General features: G+C 44.4%; 1 protein-coding gene across 7 annotated transcripts in view; it reads right to left on the bottom strand.

Annotated features, from left to right (window-relative positions):
• FOXP1 (forkhead box P1) overlaps nucleotides 1-14,305 on the bottom strand; it is a 390,897-nt gene that overhangs the window by 192,015 nt on the left and 184,577 nt on the right. The window contains exon 1 of one of the 7 annotated variants that reach the window (XM_040591468.1): nucleotides 9,027-9,047. The exons of the other annotated variants lie outside the window; for them this stretch is intronic. The gene's annotated coding sequence lies outside the window, so the exon portion shown is untranslated. Of the gene's footprint in view, nucleotides 1-9,026; nucleotides 9,048-14,305 lie in introns of those variants that run through there. 7 annotated transcript variants of the gene reach the window in all.

The following is a 14,305-nucleotide window of genomic DNA, read 5'->3' as shown; positions in this document are numbered from 1 at the left end:
TCTGACTATTACAGGATTAACAGCTAACAATCCCTCCCTCTGAGGACACCGAATGCCAAAACCTGGCCTGAGGGTTTTAGGTGGTGAGGTTTGTCCAGGCGTGTCAGTAGGAACTCTACAACATACAGAGGAGAATACTGTCCAAACCTGTACTATCTAAACATAGGTGTCATTAAAATATTAAATATTTCTTTTTTTTTTTTTTTTTTGGGGGGGGGGAAACCTAGAAAGAAATGTGAAGCCAAAATACACACATTTCTTTTGGGAGTAAAACGTGCCCCTCAAACACTTCAGTTCTACTGTACAATGTATTTATACCATGTTTAAAAAACATTTGTCAAGCATATAAAAAAACCCAGAAGTTCACTGTCACACAGCTTAATTCCCTATATTCTGCCTACACGCATATATAGGGCCAGTTTGTTAGGGGGTGGAGGTGTGTAGCAAAGCACAATCTAGCGAGACATGACACCATAACGGTGAACAATAAAAGCAAGTGTAGCATATGTGCTGGACATTTGGTGAAAATAACCCAGCTACAGCTCCGACTTTGGTAAATTTTCCTGTGCAGAAGTTGGTAATTCAGTTTCTGCTGTGATTCTGCTCAGCCAACAATTAGGTTGTTCACAAACCCTCTAATCATTATTTATTTGGGAATTCAGAGATTCTAGGAAATGTATCTTTATTTTTTTACTCTCTTTTTCTATAGAGCCCAACAAGCTGAAATCTAGGGGTTTTCTTCTTTTCTTCTCTTAATGTTAAGGCTTTTTCTCTGTCAAGCTGCTAAGATTCTCCCTGGCTATAAGATCTGAAATGGTAGCAATAATTATATTTCCTGTTTTATTACTCGTAATTGCCCCTTTGATCAGAATCCTATGCCGTTTAACCACATTTATATGGTCATCCTGCACATGGGTTCTAAATACAGAACGAGTCATTTTCCAAGGCAAAACTACAGGAGCCGGGTTTCCCTTTACTGCACGCACACGGAGTCCCATACATTTGGCACGAATTTAGCTTATTATCATTTCATTCCTCCTTTTTATATTTGTTTCATTGTAAAAGCAATGTAAAGGTCCTCATGCACTGAGAAAGACTGTTCATTCCTTCGTATTGGCTTCCTTCATCCAGCCTGCAGCGCAACCACTCAGATTCAATCTTGCCTTTGCAAAAGGAGACACCAACGAGCACAAGAAATATCCCACAGCTGGAAGAGCTGAACTATGGGTCTCTAAGCTTTGCTAAACACACACTGCAAGCCTTACCTCAGCGTCAAGCCTAGGAAACTTTTCATACATAGCCTTCTTGTTCCTCCCAAAGCCCAAGGGTAAATTCTGTTTGCAAAGAAACAGGCAAGTCTTCCCAGCTGGCAGGCTGCCTCCAGGTCGGTCTCTCTCGCGCAAGCATCCGTGCCAGGCGGACAAGACTGGTTGCCCCATCTCTGAGAGCTCTGTCCTTGGCCACCAAGCATGCACTGGCTGAAGCCACATCAAGAATCCCTCCCTGCTTGCGGCTGGCCTTTGCACACTGTATCCCTGAAGAGTCCAGAAGAGCACAGGGCCAGCAGACACTGCGCTCCCCCCGTGCAAAACACAAGACCATTGCCTGGGACCATATGGTTGTTAATAATGGTAAAGCCCTGACGAACTTCAGAGAACTCAAACAGAGCTGCTTTTGATTTAGGCCATGCACCTGAAAGCAGCATTTGTTTCAGTCAGCTTCCTCAAAGTGATGGTCTCAGGAAACTACATAAGCAGCCCAGCTCAAGAATTTGCAGTTCTTTGGAAAAAAGAACATGGTCTTTTGAAAGGCCATCCTTAGGGTAAGTGTTTTATTTGGAGGAGAAGCCAATGTGAAGCCAAATTCAACACGACCAGAGCTGAAGACTCGCACCTGAAGCAGGCGTACGTCGCAGGGAAGAGCCAGTGACGGTGCAGCCCGTGCGTACCTACACCACTGCTCCATACAGTCCCCAGGTCGGTACAGGGGTAACAGGAGCAAAGGAAGGGGCTGAGCACAGGGTCTATCCCAAGTGCTTTTACTGATGGCTCTGTTCGATCAACTTCACTCTTCTGCTTGAAGCACGTCTGTTCAACATGATTTCATCACGTTGCTTTGTCCACTCGGCTAGTTTAGGCAGACATTCATATTCTCCAGTCACAGGAAAAACTGCTGGAAGAGGGTAGGTGCAGCCAAAAGAACTAAAGGCTCATAGATTAAAGAACGCCTAACAGCTACTCGACTCGTACTGTTTTATTTTGTGTACACTCAGGACCAGTAGCAACAGGCAGACTCACCTGGACTTCCAAAACATCACCCACTTCAGGATGCTCTCCAGGAGAGCCAGCCGTCTGCCACTGGCAACTGCTAGAAGCGTCTCATGCTGGAAAGGCAAAGCATCTGTGGGTACATCCCAAGGTTTCTCATCACAGATAACCTGTCCACCCATCTACTGCCACAAAAAGGTATGCTTACAAATAGGAACAAACTGACAACCATGGGAAACCGGAATCTCCCCACTCCGAAACTTGCTCCAGTCAGACTCGGAAGGGCAACAGCTTGGCACTTGGGTAACTTCAGTGACAGACATCTGTTCATCTTAGCTATTGGTAAATACAGTCACGAATTCCTAGAGCTTTTTCTCTGGATACCAGTGAGAGATTGTGCTGAAAAGCATTACAGAGATAGAGATCAGAGGTCTATTTTTGTTTCTACATCTTGACGCCTATGACTTTGATGGGGTAAGTATATTAGCATATGATAAATTACTCTTTAATCTGTTGTAGTTATAATTCTAGAGAGAGATTCAGTGGCTTTGCTCTCAACCATAAGTATTTCTGTGAAGAAACACTTGTTTTGCTGGGAAAGGGTAAGAACAAAGCTGTTTGTAAACAAACCTGTAAAAGCAGAAATCCATCTCCCATGAATCTCAGAACTCCCCAAAATGACTTTCTGCAGAGAGCTACCATTGCCCAATGTGAAAAACTTCTTTGAACTCTGCAATCTTGAATTACAGCAGGGCTGCACAGTACATAGTCTGAACTGGTATCACTTTTAATTTCCCACTTGATTGGGTGGAAGAAGTTCTTATGTTGGAAAGCGTGGAAGGAGAAACTTACTGAGAACTGCAAACCAGGATCAGATTACAGAGGAAGGAAGATAGGGAAAATCTTCACAAACAAGTGTTGTTATCCAGAATAAACTCAAAAGGTCCTGTGAGGGGAGGAAGAATGTATGTTTCATTAGGATAAAGACAGTAGGAAAAACTATGCCTGGAACCTCCTTTTTGAAGACAACTCGTACCACACACAGCTTCTTTAAGGGCAAGCTATTGAAATCACTTTGGAAAAAATATTATCTCCCAAGAAGATTAACACCAAAGTTCTGCACAGCACACTGTATCACCGTTACAACCACGAAACACTAAAAAGCACCAAGAAATTCTGTCACCCCACCTCTCAGTCCACCCTACTGTCATCTGTCTGCTTGGGCCAACAATCTCTTCATCAGCCAACAGAGATGCCCAGCACGCTCATTCCTACAGGAGCTGACGACACACCACCTCCTTTGCAACCTATGACATCCTAAAGCAACACATATATTACCTTTAGAAGAAAGAGACAGGGCTGAACCGTAGGCATGCTGCTAAAAGAAATGAAGTCAAGAACTTGTTTTTCAGAAGCTTTAAAGTTTGAAATTTTCCAACATTATACTAGAGTATTTCTGACCTTCCAGACTTCCTGGGGAGAGCTCGATCTGCATTGCCCTGTGCTGTGAGAAACCTGGCTCTCCCTGTGCCCTTGGGTGGAGTCAGCTTCATCAGCATCCTGAGTAGCTCCAGGCTCTGAGCACAAAGGGCAAGGGAATGGCTGCTGGGTTTCATCTCCCATGTGTGCTCATGTACGAACCCCATGTCTAGGTTGACAGCCTCAGAAAAGGAACTAGGGGAAGCCTTTCCTTTGCTGGGCGTCTTTTGTTTCAGAGGTGGACCCCAAGATTTGACATCGCACACCAATGTAGTGCACCCTGAAGAACTGGCTGGCATATGTCACCGTCTCAGCTCTGGTGTTATGGACAAAAAGCAAGAGCTCCATGAAAGCCAAGAACCATGCCACATTCCATGATTCTACTCGTCTCCACAGACACTCTTCCTTGCAATTGCCATGCGTAGAAGAGGCATACAAGCAGAACCGAAATCCCACAGGCCAGCATAGTTGGTGGCCAGAGCAGTAGGCTCTGTTGGGAATAATTACTGTGGTTTTGACCCAGAAATGGCGGGTACAAATTCAGCAGAGCAGTTAGATCACCATCAGGCAGTGCTTCACTGCAGCACAGTCACAGCCAGCATGTGTGCATGGCCAGGCTACCATAGAACGGCTGCTGGAAAACAAAATGGCATGTGAGAAATGCAGAACCGAGACCAAGTGTAGGCGAGAACCATAAAAACTGAAGTGTCATTAAATGCTGGACAGTTGGTAAACAGCAGACCCTCCCATTTGTTTGCTGCGTACCATAAAGGGGTGGAGGCAGGGGCTACGTGCGCGCTTTGGAAATCAGCAGTTTTTACACTATTCACCCAGGAAGTTATTAACTTGCATGTTTGTGGGCAACTGCACAAGCTATTTTTGGTCATGGGACCCTGTGTAAGGAAAGGATTGCAAGGTTTTAATAATGATCTTTAGTTAACTTGGTTACCCACACAACAATGGCTTTCTGAGAGGCCAACTGCTGCTAAAAACTTGAGACAGGCTTTACTTCCAGAGGTATTAAACTATGAAAATATCTAACCATAATAGTAAGCAGCTATAAAAAGAGCCCTGTTTATTTCACATGATTTCTTTGTATGCCTCAGTGTTATGAGAATACTTCAGCTCAGTGACAACATGGTAAATTGGAAAAGATTAACCATTTAAGTCAGCACTTAAGCAGTTCATTTTTGCTTGGTGTTGGTGACTTTTATTCTTTTGAAATCCAGCTTTTCACTAGTATCAGCAGGCGTAACAATGTATGAATACCATTTTTTAAAATTTAAATTCAAAATTAACCTGATGTTAAGTTCAACTCACGTTGGGGCCATGAAAGGAGAAAATGGCAATTAAATAGCATTTAGAAAAATAAAAAATAATAAATTAAAAGAACAATAATGCAGACTTCAATTCTGCATCGCCGTGCGTCACGTAGGTAGATTTGGAGCCTGCGTACCCAATCTGAGAAATAATCTGTTTTCTCCCATCTCTATAATATTGTAAATTGTATCCAGTAACTTTTCCGCAACAGTGGAGCATCATAGAACATCCTGCAGAGAAGGTCAAACCCTCCGTGTCGTACTATAGGGCTATGATGATGTTTTGGCTTACTCCTGAGAAACACCATCAGGCTTTACTGAATCCCTTCCACTATCAGGATACGCCGAGAAAAAGGGGGGGAAAAACAGACTGCATTTGTTTCTGGGAAGACCCGCACCGCTCCATGGAGAGGACACTTCCACCCTTGTTAATCCCAGCTTCCTAAAGCAACACTCAGTAAGATAATGAATCCTTTAAATGTTACATCTTGTGTCTTGCATTATTGTGGTGCAGCAACTCTCCACATCAAACAGTCATCAGCACTATTACAAAGTGGGCTTATAAGAGACTGGCTGAAAAGGCGCTGTGTGAAAAGAAGTGGAAAATTAAAGCTGAAGCAGTCGAAGAAAGGGCTTAATTTACTGGCATGTACAGTATGCAAATGAGATTACTCTCAGCTTAACTGCATCATTTATGTCCATAATAACGGCATCATCATTACAGGGCTCAAATTAAATTACACCATAATTAGCATATCAAAGTGATTGGTTAAAGTTTAAAACAAATACCCAATTTTGTTAATGAACAGCTGTAATTGTCATGTACACTTCAATGAAAACTCCCTAAACAAATATATGTTTTAGAACAGGGAAAGATTTTGAAGCAGACAGGTCTGCAGCAGAGGTAAATTGCCTAAAAAAGAATGACACAGACTATTCTATTAATGTTAATATATGCTCATCGTTTTCAGGTAATAAAACATTCTATCAAAACAAGCCTTCGCCTCGCATTTTTTGCCTCTCAACTCTGCCGGCACATCGGCAAGTGTCAGAGGGGAGAGATGGTGGCTGTGCCCAGGCTGCCCCACGCATGGGACGCGCACAGCACCACGGCCCCCAGCCTCCCAGCCACCCCCACACGTGGAGGGGGCGAGAGGGGAGGCAGAAGAACAAGAAGAAGTCTTGCTAACTCTACCCTGTAGACCAGGGCTGGAGTAAGCTGATGACATGATAACACATTAGGCAGCCTACAATTCAATTTACTCTAATCTAATCACATCTACGAAGCAGTTTCAGAGGTGGAACTGCACCAGAGAAGTTTTTGCTGTTCTCATCTCATTAAAATAAATAGGGAGGTGGGACCCGTGGGTTTGTCACTGTCAGCCTGACAGCCAGCAACACATTTCCATAGATCCATCACTGAAAGTGTACACAGTAAATACACAGTTAAAACACTCCTCAGGCAGAATGAGCTTTAACAGGGGAGCAAGCCCGCTCCGTGGCATTTCAAGAGTACAGGTGAGCTCCAGCATGCTTGGGGCTGGTAGGAACCGTGAGTGCCCAGGCCAGAGAAGCCTGGTGCCACCTTGCACATACAGAGTAAAATCATCCCTCTACATCCCCCAAAATGTTTACACTGATATATTTGATTATATATTACCCAATATTATAGGAAGCGACACGGGGAAGTATATTTTCTGCTAAAATTGGGAATGCACTTTCAAATATACTTAACAAGGAAATTGAATGTCTTATTAAATCCGTATTATCAAAACACTGTTCAAAAATTTAAAGAAAGTAGCTTTTCATTTTATTCATCGAGGAATCCATTAAAGCCTAAGCTCTGAAGTAGTATGTAAATTATGTGCCTTTCAAGGTAGAGCTAGGGCAAATTCACTCCATCAACTAATGATGAACCTCATTATGTGCAGGGAGTATTCATAATGAGGAAACAAGCCACCCGCCATTCCATGTTCTAACATAAATCCCTGTAAAATGTGAATATCTCCACGTCTAATTAAAGGCTACTAATTCCTATCATCCCCTACATGGCCCAAAAAAGCAAAAACTAGAAATGTGTTTAAAAGGCTGCCTTTGATTTTATAAAACACGATTATTTATGTTTACCACTAGTGAGTTGCAATGTTGGGTTTTTTTTCAAGAAAAATCAATCCCAGTTTTATAGGATAAAAGTTCAGGGACACAAAAGTTTATTTACTTTATCTGACTTGGTCTTGCATTTTAAAAAGAGTTTCTGATTAGCACAGGTCAGGCTGCATAGCTCAACAGAAAAATAAATAAAAAGGCTGAGAAAAGAAACCTCCAGGAGTATGTAAGAAATAGTATTTTAAAGGAAAAAAGAAAAAAGGAAAGAAAAAAAAAAAAGGAAAGCACAACTTAGCTATCCAGGTTTGCTCTGGAACTAAGACTTCCTACAAAAAATAAAATAAAAATCTAGAGATCCCATAATAACTGGGGAAGGCAGGCAGCAGTGTCAGGATGAGAGCGAGCCAATTAAGCAACCAAGTACACAACAGGTATTTAAAAGATTTTTTGAATGATACTCAATTTAGGAAGAAGCTGCTTCCCTTCCAAAATCCTGTAAGAATTAGGGATTGAAGACAATGCTGCGTAATACAGGCTGGAAGAAAAGTGCTCTTCCACAGACTTACCTAGATTTGATATTTATACCTAGACGAGCAGTGTCCACTCCTACTATCAAAAATGTATTTCTTATTAAGTTACATAATACCTATCGTATGTATCACTGTGAATTCATTTGCTCTTGCACTGAATTATGGATTTGCTCTCTGTACTTCCCAGTATAAAAGTGGACAGGTTTGCCAGCTCCCCTGAATGGAAGATGCACCGCTGTTTCCTTTTTACTGCTCTGTATTAATATTTTCCTACGTTTTCAAAACAAACCGAGAAGCACAGCAAACCCTAAGAGCTTTGCCGTTTGCAGGAAAAGAATAGCATCCACTGAAGCTGAATAACATATAGGCTTAAAAAAAACAACAAACCAACCAAAAAAAAACAAAACCCCACAGCATAATGGGATGGTTTAACAAACGTGATAACTCCTCGCAGGGCACGGAAGCACTTGGACAGTCACAGAAAAGGCTGCGGTACCTTCAGATTATGTCAACTGAAAAGTTGAAATCCTCGTGTAAAAATACCCCTCACGTTTCATCCCTAGAAAAGCTTATTTAGAATTCATAGAAATTCATAGCCGCTAAGAGGAATATGTGCACATAAAATCACAAATGCAAAAAAAAAAAATCAATATTTAAAAGAATAAAATAGAGCACACAGATTAAAGTATTTTAGCAACGCAAATTTTCTGGAAATAGCAGGGCATTTTATGGGGGGGAGGGAGGGGGGGAGGGGGATCCGGCTTCTTTAAGTTGCATAAAAATAAAACTACGCTCCATAAAGCTGCTCCCCTGCACGCCCGCTCATTCCTGACTCCACCGAGGGGTTTGGCGGTGGGGTGCTGTGGGCTTCGCTGGGGGGGGGGGGGGGGGGGGGGGGGGGATATTATTATTTTTTTCCTTTCCCTTCTCCTTTTAGGTCACCCAGTCACGCACTGGGAAGCCAGCCCTCCAAAAATAACTTGTCCCTCCCCCGGAGCGCGGAGTTGAACAACCTACCTTTGTTCTGGCGCTGCAGATAACAACCGGCACCGCCGCGGGAGCCGCCGCCGCCGCGCAGCGGGGCGGCCGGGGGGCTCGGCCGGGCGGCACCTGGCAGCGCTGCGCGGGTGCGCACCGGCCCGCGGGGGGGCCCCGCCGCGCCGCCCCCCGCCCCGGCCCGCCGCCCCGGCCCCGCCGGCGGGACGATCCGCGGGCAGAGGCGGGACCCGCGCCCCGCCGCCCCCCGCCCGCCGCGCCCCGCGCAGGTTACATACGGGGCCGGGCGCCGGGCAGGAAGAGTTCGGCGGGATGGATTTGACACTTACGTTCCGGGCAGCCCTTTTGTGGAGTTGCGCCGTTTGTTTCTTATTGTCTGAGCAGCAGTTGGAAGCGTCTCCCCGAGGGGGCCCCTCAGCCCGGCTCGGCCGCTTTGACAGGGAGGTAACCATATTAGGATGTGTATGGCAAAGTAAACAATAACATAGTTGCAATGAAATGGAAATTTTTTTTTCCAGTTAATAGTGTTGGTGTCAGTCCTGTTTTTAGCCTTTTCCCACCAGTTTTGTTTGCTGGCTTGCACAGGCCAGCTTTTTTTTAAAATGAAGAAAAAAGAAAAAAAAAAAAAAAAAAAAAAAAGAAGCGGGGGGAGAGAGGCAAGTGGTTACCAGCTTCCCAATTGCTGACTGCCAGACTGCTGAAAATGTTTGGGGTCACAGTGGGGAAAGGAGGGGGAGTGCTTTTAACATCCAAATAAAGACATGTCAGTTCAATCACTGGAAAAAAAATAAGAAAATAAAAAAAATCATACAACAACACCCACCTGCATTTCTGAGACCCGCAGCAGAACGAGGGGGTGAGCGGGGATGGGGAGGGCAGGCATTAAAATTGCCATTTTGAAAGCAGGGGGCAAACATATTAGAGAAGTCCAGTCGCGTTTTACACAACCGCGGCGAACTGGTGGGATGAGCTAAGTTGTGCAAACCCCTGCAAGTCTGCTGGCTTTAAGGCTTTGAAATCGCTGGTTTTACAGGATAAAGCACTTTAAGCAAATTGTAAAATGCAGGTGTCAAGTTATTCAGTTTAATCAGAAACAGAGCTCAGAGCAGTCGCCATGCAAAGGTTGCCCTACCAGTACGGTCAAGAGAAAAGTTCCGCTGTAGGAAAACACTTTAAGTCGAACAATATGATTTTGATATCTCGATTCCACGTCCTAAACAAATTACCAAGAACAAATGTAGCATCTCCTTGCACCGAGGGCTGAGGCAGCCGCTGGCGAGCGCTGCGTGCTGAGGCTCAGCACTAGCAGCCAGCCTGCGAGGGAATTACAGCTCTAAGATGAAACAAGTTTGCGCGTCTTGGTGACAGCGGATGGGGGCAGCTCTCTGGTGCAACAGTCCAGCGTAAGCTGTCGAGCTGTTTGCACCACCAGTTTGCATCCTGCGCTGCCCAACGGCCAGCAAAATGGAGCGCTCCTCTGGAAAGGGCTGACAAAAGAGATCGCTGATGCTCCCTGCCTGTACCAGGCACCAGCGTGATAAGACACACGGTGAGGAGAGGTCTAAGGCAGATAGGCAAACAAAGTTGCTGTCAGATGACGTGCTTGATTTAGAACAATGGCAACATTTCTCTGACAAATATGATGCACGCTTACCCTGCCAAATTCGCTCATACCCAGCTAATCCACAGCAATCAGAACATCAGTGTTGACATCTAATGGTACCTACAAGCATCTCTCCCTGCCTTTCCGCATGGTGTACGCCTGCTCCGTTAACACACTTGAAATTTTTCAACCATCTTGTTTAACCAAAACATCTATAAAATTACACAGTGCGTTACTCATCTAGGCTGCATGTACAACCCCCCCCCCAACAAAAATAAAAAGTTAACTTAACATGCTGATATCAAAATCAATAAATCACGCAACCAAGTAGCAGTTCAAAAGTTCAAAGACATGATGGCCAGTTCACTACGTCGTAGCACTCAACCAATAATAACTTGACTCCATCACTCCTCATAGTATAGACAATTTCATAGCATCATTTTCATTAGCCTGTCTCACTGAAAATTGCTAGCTATTTATGTATACGCTAAAATAAATTAGCCATTTCATCGAGCACTGTGATTCTTATAAAATACATTAACACAATACTCAATTTTCCAGTTGGAGTAAATAAATAAATCAATAAATTCAATACAGAGTAATTTTTATTTTTTTTTATTGTGGAGCTTCAGCTCTCAGCATAAGTGTTTTTATTGGGTTTATTTGTTTCAATAAAAATTGAAATGGGCCAGTGATCTTAGCAGTAAGATCTGGGGGGAAAAAGCAACCCAGCCCTATCTAATATCGAGAAAGTATACTGTGCAGTTCAGCCAACTGGTAATACATAATTTTTGGTCAAAAATCATTTTCATTACAGTTATTGAACAGCCACTCGATTCTGAAGGGTTCTCCTCTCCCCGCATGAACCGTCACGAGGAGGGGCAGTGCTCTGCAGCCCAGCGAGAAGCCCCCAGGCTCCCCGGGGAGGGGGCTCAGGTCCTGCCGAGCTCATTCTGCTGGGCTGGGGGCAACCCCGTACCGCCCCAGTGCTTCCACCACAGAGAAACCGGGTGTGGAAAAGCAACCGGCACTCACACACGCTATTTTTAAGGCGCTCGCTGAATATTATATTTAGCTTGGCTGCGGGCAGGGGCATTTCATATCAGAGAGAAAATGGCAGGAGGGGAAGATGGGGGAATGTGGGAGGAGAGTTCATGGACACCCCAAGAACTTGATCCTTGAAGAGGGCCTGTTGTCTCTGGCTCTTTAGGTCTGTGTTGCCCTGTAATACATGGCCAGTAGGTTTTATGGCTCAGTGGATCACAGGTGATGACATCCTATAGTACAGCTTAGTGCATCCTTTGGGGACCTCATACATGGCTTATGGTGGTTCCTACTCTATGAAGAAACACCTTACTGCATCAGCAGTCCCCCTGCCTTGGGTAAAACTAGCATCACATTAGGGGCTGGACAACAGGATCATTCTGAATTTGGCCCAGCAAAATGCTGACATGTGGACAAGAACCCAGACCACCTCGGTCCTCCTGCTACCACAACCTCAGACCGACAGCAGCAACCCACCAACCCCTCCAAAACCCTCCTGGTCCTGGTAACACAGCACTTCTCTGCACATCTAACACTTCCAGCACAAACCACAGGCTCTACCTGCTCCGTGACAAGGACAAGAGCCTATAAGGAATGAGAAAGAAATAAAATAAAGCCCCTGTGACAGGAATTGGTGTGGAATCCAGTCTTAGCAGTGAAAAAAGAAACGTTTTAACACATACCACTTAAGCCCATAATGATTTAACATAATTCCTTCAAAAAGGCTGCACGTGAATAGCACAGTTTGTAAACTGCCTGGTGGTAACAGGAGGATACTTTTCTTGTTCATATTCACTCTTTAACCTAATCAGAGGAAAAGTAAATATCAGGTCTCAATTTTAATGACTGACTATAAATAAAAGCTTTTACACAAAATGCACAGTTTGCACAGATAACGATTTTAAGTATGATGTCACTAGTGACCTACTGAACTACATGGCACATGTCAGACAGACGTCTGTTCCTTAAATTGCAGTAATAAATTAGTAGCCACAGAATCTGTTCTGTGAAGAAAACGTGAAGCTTTCCTCTTCAGATAAAAGTTTAATGACTGTTTCAGTTCAGGTGCATGAGTTAAGATTACTATTGATGGCGGGGGGATCGACAGCAGGGCTGGCTGCTCCATGCTGTAAATATTGCACATTGTCAAATGGAGCCTCCTCGGCCATGGCCATGCAGAAGCCACCACGCTAGCACGAAAACACCAGCTGAAAAATCAACATGTGCAGCTGCACATTTCCACAGCAGCTTTTGCTAGTGTCCACAAAATCCTCTCTCCTTTACCACTGACAATCCACCTTCTGACCTGACAATGCAATGAAACCAGCGGGAGCAGGAGACATTTCTTCCATACCTTGAAGACATCGTGGAGCCAAATCAAAGGACTTCATGCTTGCTTGGCAGCGAGAAGCAAGGCACATTCCATGTGAGCACAAGAGAAGAGCTTCTCCTTCATCCTCCTTCAAACCCTGTGCAATCTCAACAGGATCCAAGCCTCTGACACACATGGAAGGCTTTCCTCTAACTTTACACTAATTAAAATACTAGTATTTTAAAATATGATACATATGTACACAGCCTCCCAGCACTACACATGTGCATGCACACGCACAGTATCCTATAGGCATGAACACTAACAACATGCAACCTACCACAAACCATCTCAATTACCTTGTTTCCAGTTACTAGTAAATTTGCCAAATTTTACACATTTGCACTGAATTCTTCCTTGCTGAACATTCTGCCACAGGCCAAGTTCTCGCAAAAAGCTTAATCCAAAAGTCCCGAGATACTCCCAAAACAGAGACGGGGAACATCACCGATCTACCGTGGTGAGCAGCCCTGATCGCCATTTCTTTGAGAAGCCACCGAGCTCCCACACACTGGAGCACAGACATGAGAAGAAGCAGGTAAAAAGACTTCAGTGGGAGGTACGTGGGTGGCACCATTCCCCAACTACTGCTGCCTCCTCCTCCTCCTCCCTGACCCCAGGCCAGCAGGCAGGGGTAGATGAAGGCATCTGATTTGATCAGGATGGAGACACTATCAGCTCAGGAAGCAGGAAAAGGAGCAGACAGGGGACAAGGAGGCCAGAAAGAAATGAACCATGACTGCCTGTGCACGTCACCCACCTCATGGTGGGAGTTCATAATTTTTTTTGTCCATTAAAGAGGAACTAGAGGGTTTAGTCGAGTTTGGGCCATTTTTTGGAGACCGGTAGCTTGGTCAACCTGAGATCAAATTGTGCAGCTACACAAAGCTGTCCAAAGCAAAATCCCCAACTTCAGTGTCACCTCCCTCCCCGTTTCCACATTTTAGTCCCAAACCAGGGAAAATCCTAAGGCAGCTTGGCTAACTGGTCTTAAGTGTGTTCTCACACAGCCAGGCAGCATCTATTTCTCTAATCCTTTTCTGAGAAACAGCTGCAAGATCTTAGTGAAAAGTTCTGGACATAGAAAACTTCAGCCCAACTGGGTTGGCGTTTAATCGTATTGGGAACAACAGGGCTTTTCAACAGGAGGTGTGGGCCACTCTCAAGTCTTTTTGTGTTGGTTTTTATTTGTTTTTTCTTTTAATAGGAACATCATCAGCCTCTTTCTTTGTGTCAGTAAAGAAAGCAGAAATTACTTTTTTTTTTTTAATGCTATTTTTCCAGTTTCCCATGAAACATCAACTTTGTTTTCTTATATATTATCCTATGCACAGAACTGGTAAAAAGCTTTACACGAAAAAACACCACCCCAATATGCAATAACGCTATGGAAGGAGCCCCATACAGGAGGGAGTAATTTATCGCTAAGGCTTTCCACGTCTGACTAATGGGTCCATGCCCTTCAGCAAACAAAGGCATATTGCCTCTTCCTCCTTTCAGCCCCTCTAAAAAACAAAACCCAAAAGCGAGACCCCTGCCCCTGTTGCCTCAGCTGACCTGCCTGCTCCCCACAAGGATGCAGGCAACAG

This window comes from Falco naumanni, chromosome 4, assembly GCF_017639655.2.
Source record: "Falco naumanni isolate bFalNau1 chromosome 4, bFalNau1.pat, whole genome shotgun sequence".
Classification (NCBI taxonomy): domain Eukaryota; kingdom Metazoa; phylum Chordata; class Aves; order Falconiformes; family Falconidae; genus Falco; species Falco naumanni.
The sequence above is the reverse complement of the archived record's forward strand: the minus strand, read 5'-3'. Positions and strand labels throughout refer to the sequence as shown.